The sequence below is a fragment of the Rutidosis leptorrhynchoides genome, chromosome 3 (genome assembly GCF_046630445.1).
Source record: "Rutidosis leptorrhynchoides isolate AG116_Rl617_1_P2 chromosome 3, CSIRO_AGI_Rlap_v1, whole genome shotgun sequence".
Classification (NCBI taxonomy): Eukaryota; Viridiplantae; Streptophyta; class Magnoliopsida; order Asterales; family Asteraceae; genus Rutidosis; species Rutidosis leptorrhynchoides.
Window position 1 is genome coordinate 122,688,739 of NC_092335.1, and position 11,197 is coordinate 122,699,935.

The following is an 11,197-nucleotide window of genomic DNA, read 5'->3' on the forward strand; positions in this document are numbered from 1 at the left end:
GGACCTAAGTAGTCGACGTCGTTAATTGACGATTTGTCGGGGTCGCTACAAGTGGTATCAGAGCATTGGTTGTAGGGATTTAGAGTTCATTGGTGTCAACCCCGAGTCATAGGGTACATTAGTGAATCTAGACTACAACCGGCATATAGACTTGAAGTAGGAATTACTTGACTATTTGTGCATTTATACTCGAACGTTTCTACTCATAACTAACTCTCGCTTCATCTAAATCTTTCGTTGTTTAATTTGATTGACGAGCCACCTTGACTTTATAGAAAAATGTCGAATGCACATATGAATCAGGGTAGTATAATTGCCGGGATTATATTACGGTGACTCATATGAACGTTCCGACATTACGACATAAAGAATTTAAGGCGAGTCAAGGAAAATTTTCTCTTCATCATTATTCCATATCACGATTAGTATTGTTAAGAATACTAATCAACGATATTCTTGTGTCATGAAGGAACAATGGCTCACCAAGGTCAACACAATACCATTCCCGAAACTTTAAAACAAGCCCTTCAACGAATGATAGCCACCGCCGTGGGTGAGGCCGTGGCCGATCACTTCTCCAACCACAACAACAATCATGGAGCCGGTAATTCAAACGAGGGGTGCTCCTACAAAAACTTCATGGGGTACAAACCTCCCACTTTCGATGGAACCGGGGGACCGATTGCTCTCACCCGATGGTTCAAAAAAACGGAAGCCGTTTTTAACATAAGCGGTTGTCAGGACCAAGATAAGGTCAAGTTTTCTACCCTCACTCTTACCGGTAGGTATTGCTCTCTCATGGTGGAACACGTATGTACAATCAGTGGGTATCGATGAGGCCCTTACACTCTCTTGGACCGAATTAAGAGAAAGAATGATCACCGAATACTTCCTGTGCGACGAGACTCGAAGGCTCGAACAGGGTCTAAGGAATTTAAAAACGGTCGGAAATGACCTCGAAGCTTATAATCAACGGTTTACCGAACTAGTCTTAATGTGTCCAAATCTCATGACTCCCGAATCCCTAAGAGTCAAACTTTACATGGATGGCCTCCCGAATAGCGTTCAACACGGGGTAATGTCATCCAAACCCGCCAACCTACAAGAGGCTTTAACGATGGCCCGCCAATCTATAAAAACGGTGAATGAAATTGAAGCGCCGACACCAACGGCCGAGGACCAACCGGGTAACAACAAAAGAAAATGGGAAGCCTCTCCATCGAGCAACTACAACAACAACTTCACCAAGAAGTCCTTCACCTCCGACGACAAGAAAGGTTACGCCGGGTACCTACCTTATTGTAACAAGTGCCACAAACATCATTTTGGTGAATGTAGCAAGCCTTTTTGCAACAGATGCTACAAACATCACTTTGGTGAATGTGGCAAGCTAATTTGCCGCCGATGCCAAGGAAGGGGTCATATGGCCAAACATTGTGGAAGTGCCACCCCCGTCACTCAAAAGGGACCCAACACACAAAAGTCGGTCACTTGCTACGCATGTGGCCAAACGGGTCATTTTAGGAATGAATGCCCAAAGAAGAAAATCAACCCCAACGCACGCGGCCGAGCTTCCAACATTTGCACCGAGGGAGCCCGAGATGACAACTAGTCACGGGTACGTTTCTTATCAACAACTTTATATTTCATGTTTATTCGATTCGGGTACCGTTAGACATTTTATAACCAAGACTTTGACTCGTACTCTTTGCACTCCACCCCCCCCCCCCTAGATATTACTTAGGCAATTCAAGTGACCCACGGAAAACTATTGTGTGCCACCAAATTTATATCGGAGGATGTACGTTAAACTTATTGGGTGGATAATTTGAATTTTGACTTGACACCTATAGAACTGAGGAGCTCAAAACCTATTCGTTAAGAAGAAATGTTTCCCTATCATCTTGTATAGATTATTGTGAACTAAATAATTTCCGGTTAAGAATCGATATTCTTTTTCCCCGTATCAATGACCTCTTGATCAAGTACGAGGATCTCGTGTATACCAAATCGATCTCCATCCTTGTTATCATCAATTGCGGGTTGAGGGAGACGATGTCTCCTAAACCATTTTCCGAACTCGCTACGATAGTTGTAAATCTCTCTTAGCACCGTTCAGTTAATCTAAGGCTCCGTCTGTATTCATAAACCTCCGGAGCCGCGTGTGCAAACTTATCTAGACAAAAATCGTTACCGTACTTATAATTGATGTTCTAAACCTATTCAAACGAAGAAGAAAACGAACAACGTCTCCGACTTACGCTCGAACACTTGAGAAAAGAGCAACTCTATACCGAATTCTCCAAGTGAGAATTTTGGTTAAACGAAGTTCAATTTCTAGGCCATGTTGTTGGTAGTCAAGGTATTGCAATAAGTCTCACAATCGGAACCACACGTAATCGGGAAACCCTCACGACTCTGACTTGTATTCGTAAAATCTTAGACCTCGCCGGTTGTTACCAAAAAAATTCATTTCCGACTTTTCTCGTGTTGCTCGTCCTTTAACCTCGTTAACTCACTAAGGGAAGAATTAAACCTCTCTGTGTCCGAACTTTGAACGTGATTATTCACACCAACCTTACTAGCCAAATTTGTGAAGCACAAGATGGAACTCAAATATGGAAATATTTCTACGTGAACGCCTGAAGGGCATACTCTCTCAACTCGAAATCAACGAAACTGAATTTCGTTATTTTGGCACGAAAAATTTGAATACTTAATCATGGACCCGATCAACCTCCTCGTCATCACATGCCATGTTACATAACTCTGTTATCTCACCGTTATCGTCTGATATTACTGGAACTTAAGATAACACCCAATCCAAGGATACTTCACTCTTCTTTGACTTATCGTCCTTATGCTCCTGATATGGCCATATGGGTTTGACACCCAATCCAAGGATACTTCACTAACATTTATATTTATGTTATTTAAATTATATATATGGTCGGTTATACCGCCTGAATTATATTTATGTAATCTAACATTTATTAACTTCACTAACATTTATATTTATGTTATTTAAGTTATATATATGGTGGGTTATACCGCATGAATTATATTTATGTAATCTAACTTTTATTAACTTCACTAACATTTATATTTATGTTATTTAAGTTATATATGGTCGGTTATACCGCCTGAATTATATGGGTTAACCGACCATATGGGTTTGACACCCAATCCAAGGATACTTCACTCTTCTTTGGAAGATGCAAATTGAAGATTACTTGTATCAAAAGAAGCTACACCAACCCTTGTTAGAAACCAAGCCCGAAAGCATGGACGATGCCGATTGGACGCTTTTGGATCGTCAAGCTTTGGGTGCTATTCGTCTTTCACTTGCTAAGAACGTTGCATACAACGTTGTGAATGAGAAGACGACGTTTGCTTGCTTGAAAGCACTCTCTAACATGTATGAGAAACCTACCGCTGCAAATAAAGTATTTCTCATGCGTCAATTGTTCAATACTAAGATGAAGGAAGGTACGAGTGCAACGGATCATATCAATGAATTTAATAATATCGTTTCAAGACTTGAATCGGTAGAGATTAAGTTTGATGATGAACTAAAAGCACTTATCTTGCTTTCATCATTACCGGAAAGTTGGTCGGGTACGGTTACCGCGGTTAGTAGCTCTACGGGAACTACTAAGCTAGCGTTTGAAGCTATAAGGGATTTGATTCTTGGTGAAGATACTCGTAGGAGAAACTCGGGAGAATCAACGTCCGGTTCTTTGTTAAGTACCGACAACCGGGGTAGGAAATTTGAACGCGGTGACAAGAAGGGTAGGAAGAAGTCTAAGAAGAGGAATCCATCGAAAGATAGAAGTGAAGTTACTTGTTGGGGATGCAATCAAAAGGGGCACTTTCAAAGGAATTGTAAAAATGGTTCCGCGAAAGGTGTAAACTTGGCCGAAGGGGAAAGTGATGATGCACTTTTGTGTAGTGTTGAAAATTCTATGGAGTCTTGGATTTTAGATTCGGGAGCTTCGTTTCATGCTACTCATGTCAAAAGCATGATGAAGAATTTTCGTTCATATCAAGGCAAGGTGAGATTGGCGGACAACAAGCAACTCAACATAGAGGGCATTGGAGATGTTGTTTTGAAGACTACTCTTGGTTCTAATTGGACTTTGAAGAACGTAAGGTACATTCCTAAATTGAAAAGGAAACTTATTTCGGTTGGTCAATTAGATGATGAAGGTAACGCGGTTACTTTTGAAAACCGCCAATGGAAGGTGGTTAAGGGTAGTTGTGTAGTGGCTCGTGGACATAAAAAGGGAACTCTTTATATGGTTGAAGTGTTTGATGAAGACACGGTGGTTGCTACGGTTAATGTTGAGTCCGAATCAACTCTATGGCACCGAAGACTCGGGCATATGAGTGAGAAGGGTATGAAGATGCTTGTTTCGAGTGGGAGAATTTCGGATTTGAAAAAGGTAGAACTTGGGTTTTGCGAACCATGTGTCTATGGGAAGCAAAAGAAGGTGACTTTTGGAAAATCGGGGAATGCACCTAAGTTGGAGAAATTGGAGCTCGTTCATACGGATGTGTTTGGTCCAACCAATGTAGAATCACATGGAGGTTCTCGCTATTATGTCACCTTCATTGACGACTCCACTAGAAAGGTATGGGTTTATTTTCTTAAAGCTAAATCCGATGTGTTTAATACTTTTGTGAAGTGGAAAGCTATGGTAGAAAATGAAACTAACTTGAAAGTCAAGTGCTTGAAGTCGGATAATGGAGGGGAATATGTTAGTCTTGAATTTAAAGACCATTGTGCAAAGCTCGGTATTAGAATGTTGAAAACGGTACAGGAAACACCGCAACACAATGGGGTCGCCGAACGTATGAATCGTACGTTAAATGAAAGGGCTAAGAGTATGAGACTACATGCCGGTTTGCCTAAGATGTTTTGGGCGGATGCGGTTAATACGGCGGCTTATTTGATAAATAGGGGACCCTCAACACCGTTGGGTTTCCGAATTCCCGAGGAAGAATGGCAAGGTAAGAAGGTGAGTTATGATCACCTTAGGATCTTTGGGTGTAATGCATATGTGAAGACCAAAGATGCAGATAAAGACAAGCTTGAAGCTAAGTCAAAGAAGTGTATTTTCATAGGCTACGGGTCGGATGAAATGGGCTATCGTTGTTGGGACGAGGCTAGAAAAGTAATTCGTTCGCGAGATGTTACTTTTGATGAAGATTCGGTCTATGGCAAACCGGAAACGGGGAGTCCTAAACCGAGTCAAGTTACTTTTGACGATGTTTCTATTGATGATCTTGCAGGTTCTAATGGGAGTTTGAGAAACAATGAATTGCCAAATGACGGTGAGGCGTCGGAAAATGCTAATGATGGGGATGGTTCGGAAAGCGGTGATGATTCCGAACATAGTGCGAGTTCTAGTGATGAGGAGGACACAAATAAAACCGGTCCAACCATTCCGGTTACTCCTATACCAAGACGCTCGACTAGAGTGCCCAAACCTAATCCTAGGTATTCTCCATCAGCAAACTACTTGCTCTATACTGAGAATGGTGAACCCGAAAGTTACTTTGAGGCAAGGAAGACAAAAGAATCCATACAATGGGAGCTTGCCATGAAAGAAGAGATGTGATCACTTGAGAAGAACAAGACTTGGTCACTAGTGAAGTTACCTCATGATAAAAGGGCATTGCAAAGCAAATGGGTGTATAGAATCAAGAATGAGTTAGATGGCAAGAGAAGGTACAAGGCTCGTTTGGTAGTCAAAGGCTTTCAACAAAAGGAAGGGGTTGACTACAAAGAGATATTTTCACCGGTAGTTAAAATGACTACTATCCGTTTGGTACTTTCTATGGTTGCATCCGAAGACTTACATCTTGAGCAACTAGATGTAAAAACTGCATTCTTACATGGTGATCTTGTTGAAGAGATCTACATGAGGCAACCCGAGGGCTTTGAGGTAAAGGGTAAAGAGAAGTGGGTTTGTAAGCTAAAGAAAAGTTTGTATGGATTGAAGCAAGCACCTCGGCAATGGTACTTGAAGTTTGACGAGTTTATGAAGAAGATTGGTTTCTTAAGATGTGAAGCGGATCATTGTTGCTACTTGAAGAAATTCAAGTCTTCTTACATAATCTTATTGTTGTATGTTGATGACATGTTGCTTGCAGGTTCTAACATGTCCAAAATTAACAAGTTAAAGGGATTAATTTCCCGAGAATTCGAGATGAAGCACCTACAATAAATCACTTGAAGGCGGCCAAGAGGATACTTCGCTACATCAAAGGTACGATTGACTATGGCCTATTTTATTCGCCTTCTGATCACTTCAAGCTAGTTGGATACAGTGATAGTGATTGGGCTGGAGACATAGATGATCGTAAGAGTACGAGTGGTTACGTGTTCTATATGGGTGATACGACGTTCACATGGAGTTCGAAGAAGCAACCCATTGTGACTTTGTCGACGTGTGAAGCCGAGTTTGTAGCAGCAACATCATGCACCTGTCATGCAGTATGGCTGAGGAAATTACTAAATGAGCTTAAGTTTTTCCAAAAGGAAGCTACAGAGATATATGTGGATAACAAGTCCGCGATTGCTCTAGCAAAGAATCCAGTCTTCCATGATAGAAGCAATCACATCGATACGAAATACCATTACATCAGGGAGTGTGTTACAAATAAAGAAGTGCAGATAAAGTACACGAAGTCATTTGACCAAGTTGCAGATATTTTCACAAAGCCTCTAAAACACGAGACGTTTCAAAGATTACGGAGTATGCTCGAAGTGACGAAATCAAGTTTAAAGGGGGCTGTTGGAAGCTAAACTTGATTTGGGCTATATGTCTTGAATTTGGGCTTGCAAGTATTCAAGTATTATGGATCAAGATTGTAGTCCATTGTATAGAAACTTCTTGTAAAATCTAGTAGTCAAATGTGTAGAATGATCTTATAAAATATCTAGGTCTAGAAATACTAGAAAATATCTAGATAGTAGTAGATGATGGAGTGATCTAAACTACTCCATTGAGTAGTATAAATAGAGGGCTTCACCCCTCATTTGTAATCAAGCAAAGCAATTCAATAAGCAAATCAAATAAAAGAAAAGCCTTCAAGATCAATCAAACATCTAAATCATCAATCCTCTCTTCCACAAATAATATACACATAACCTCCTATTTCTAACATTAACAACTAGTTCTCATATTTTTGTTTGCGCCAACAACACAATTCATAAACCGAGTATTAGATCAGCTGAGGATAATATACACATTTTTCTCTTTTTGACAGCAAGTATTCTATCTTGAAACCCTTCAGTCCCAAATCAATATAACTTTTATACGATTAATAATCAGATACATACAATACAAGCTTAACTTAATTACAAATAAAATGTAATGTATTATATGATATTTTGTTTTTGGAATAGGTGCTACTAATATCAAGTGAGCAATGCCGAGTGATGCATCAGTTGGACAACTTAAAAATTGTTAAAGGATTATATGTCATACAAGGGTCTTAAAGGTCTTGAAGGAGGGTCTGATAAGAGCATCTCCTTCAATCTACCCACTATTGCTACACTGGCAATTGATGGCTTAGGTTTCATATAACTTTATGTTGTGTTATATAGATTTTGAAAATGTGTTGTGTACAAATCACTTGTACTTTTTGGTACATACATAATCACTCATTTATAAGTGGCAACAGACAAGCATGGTGTTGCTAGCTGGATACATTGTTTCCACAGTTTATTAACAAATTTAGGTAAACTTCACGTTATTCCCCGCTTTATCAACAAAAATTTAGGAAAACTTCACATTGATGTCGTTGATAAACATGCTCAGATAATACTCCATTTTGCTGAATCATACTAATTGCTACGTAATTACGTTTATGCTGTTAGAAAATAAAACAAAGAATATCAAAAACAGGAATGATGACTACTTAGATCCGAAAGATCCTTTTCAGTATTTCCATTTATGGTGACTCACAACGAATATTAAGACTTCACAAGATTGACTTAGATGGATCACAAAGTGATAGAATATGTCACCATACAAAACACACAAACTGCTACAAAGAAATAGGTCAACAAAGCATCTTTTCCCTTTATATTAAAGTGGTTCCAAAAGTGTGTTTGGAATCATTCTCGTAATAAATTAGCTGTTAGACTTTCATAGTATAAATATGTTTTCTTTGTAATTGTACAAGTAACCATACAAAGTAATTAAAAATGTAGTCCTTAAAGCTTTTTTTTTTTGCTCTTCTTTATCTTTTTCCAATTTATCATCTTAGATCAATAAATATTCAATCAATATCAATACACAATCAAATATTTCCGCATATCAACTGTTAACATGGTATCAGAGCTGACGGTATCGATCCTTTGATCAACATACTCATTTTTTTTACTCATCATCTACAAAAACACAAACCGCAGCACCAGTCACAGTATTGCTGTTTTAAGAGAAAAAGAAAAGAAAAGAGGAAATAAGAAGAAAAAAACCAACCTTTCAGAAATGGTGTCGATTCCGAACGCCAATCCGAGAAATCAACCCTTAATTAACTGGAAAAAAAATCAAAAAACAGAGGGCTGAAAACGGAAGTTGTTGTCGTGGTTCCCAAAACGGTGCCGGAGAAAGTTGAAGTGACTGCTGTTGTATTTTGCCGGCGTTTGAAGTCGAAAAGGTAGCTCCTGTTAAAGTTGAAGAAGAAGCAAAATTACTAATGAAACTCAGGATGCAACAGTGGTGAACGGTTTGAGAAGACGGAGCTCCAGCGAACGAGAGACATGACGGTCGTCGGAGGTCTTTAGCAGGTGGATCGATCGAAAAGCTAGTTTGTTAGGGAGTTGGTAGCCGTGTGCAACTAATAGCCATGACCCCACTTTGGGTTATTCTTTTTGATCGATCATGAAAAAGGAACAGGAAAATTAGGGAAGAAAAAAGGTGGAGAAAAAAAAACAGTTGAGTATGCTTCTTCACTTGGTCAAATACAATGAAAGGAAAGAGATGAATTGTTTGTTTTGGTGTAAGCTTTGCCACATGGTGGACCCATCTTGGGTTGCTTACTGTTGACGTACAAGAGTTAGGAAGATACAAGTTTGGAAAAGCTTTTCTTTAAAAGAAAGATGTCACTTTGTCTCAATTAATTGAAAACTTTTAAGTTCTCTTTGAGAAGAAAAAGAAAAAAAAAAAAGAGAGTGAGTTGGCCCCACTTGAAATTGTTGTGGTCAACTACAGTGGAAGAAAAAGGTAGTCCAATACATTAATTTTTTGGGCTATAAGAGATGCTGTTTGGACCTAATGGTACTTTAACAAAAAAAAAAAGATCAAAGTATCGGGACATCGAACGATATAATTGTTAAACTGGGTTCATGTTTGACGAACCAAACAAGGTTCATGTTGAACTGGGTTCATGTCAGGAAACTTAATACTCCGGCGAACCAAACAAATTTTACGTTGAAGTGGGTTCATGTCGGGAAACTGAATCTCCAAGCGAACCAAACAAGGTTTAAGAATGAACTGGGTTCAAGTTTGGAATCTGAATATTCTTAGGCGAACCAGTAAAGGTCCAAGTTGGACTGGGTTCATGTCTAAAAATTGAATACTCCATGGCGAACCACTAAAGGTTCAAGATGAATTGGGTTCATGTCGGAAGGAAAATCAAAGAAGTTCAACTCGCGAATTGACTGAACAAAATTGAAGACTAGCTCGTGATTGACTAGTCAACGGAAGACTCCTCAATGATGCATTTGGCAAGTTGAATTGTGGAAATCCCACTATTCAACTTGAGGGAGAGTGTTAGAAAATAAAACAAAGAATATTAAAAACAGGAATGATGACTTCTTAGATCCAAAAGATCCTTTTCAGTATTTCCATTTATGGTGACTCACAACGAATATTAAGACTTCACAAGATTGACTTAGATGGGTCACAAAGTGATAGAATATGTCACCATACAAAACACACAAACTGCTACAAAGAAATAGGTCAACAAAGCATCTTTTTCCTTTATATTAAAGTGATTCCAAAAGTGTGTTTGGAATCATACGAATTAGCTATTAGACTTTCATAGTATAAATATGTTTTCTTTGTAATTGTACAAGTAAAGTAACCATACAAGTAATTAAAAATGTAGTCCTTAAAGCTTTTTTTGCTCTCCTTTATCTTTTTCCAGTTTATCATCTTAGATCAATAAATATTCAATCAATATCAATACACAATCAAATATTTCGCATATCAATTGTTAACATATGGCCCTACATGTAACAAAAAATATGTGGTGTTCAGTCTGACGCCCATTTTCAGATTTTCATTCAGATCTAAAATACAATAACCTTTTCTTTTATTCTCTCAAATGAAGATGGACGGTATCGTCTCCTATGTTTCGATCCATGTATTATAAGCATATACTTGTGTATAAGTAGTTGTTCATGTATAGTTCATTTTCCGCTTTAGATTAACTGAGCGCTTTGAGAACCTTGATTACATGGAGATATGAGGTTTGGTACACATGAATAATGTAAGTCTGCCAAAAACTAATCATATGCTTATGTGCGTACTGAGTACAAGTGATAAATTGGGCAGGTCACATGGGTTATTTAATTGAAGACTGTGTGTGTCATGAGCTTTTGTTTTAGATTTTTATCTTGCACATACTAAATTATCTTAGTAACTGTTACGTCCACGCTAATTGTCTCAATTTTCGCAGTGTTATAATAGTAATAACGAATATGTGTATATGATTTGATTTCAGTTCTCACTTTGTAAAATATCATCAGCCTACAAAAGTTAACAAAAGGCTTGGGATTTGCAATTGGTTCATAAAGATGTTGGGGCTTTGACCAACAGTCCAACAGGCTTAATGATGTTGGATTTAGTTAGGTATTAGTAAGTACAAAATGATCAAGTGGATTAAGTATATCAGTGCATTGTTCAAATTTTATACTTATGAATATATGATGTATTGACAACTGATATGATATTTTAGTATCTTGTATACACGAGTGTCAACTATTACGATCAGTTTTAGTTAAACTAAATATGTGAGTGATGATGTTGATGAAAACTTGATATAAAACTCAACTGGTGACTATTTTTACATGCGGCTGTTTCAAGTTTCAACATGTCTTCCCATTTTTCCTTTTCCGGTTTTGCGGATTGAGCCAACCCCAAGTGGAAATCTACCTCATTGGTTTTGATCCAAA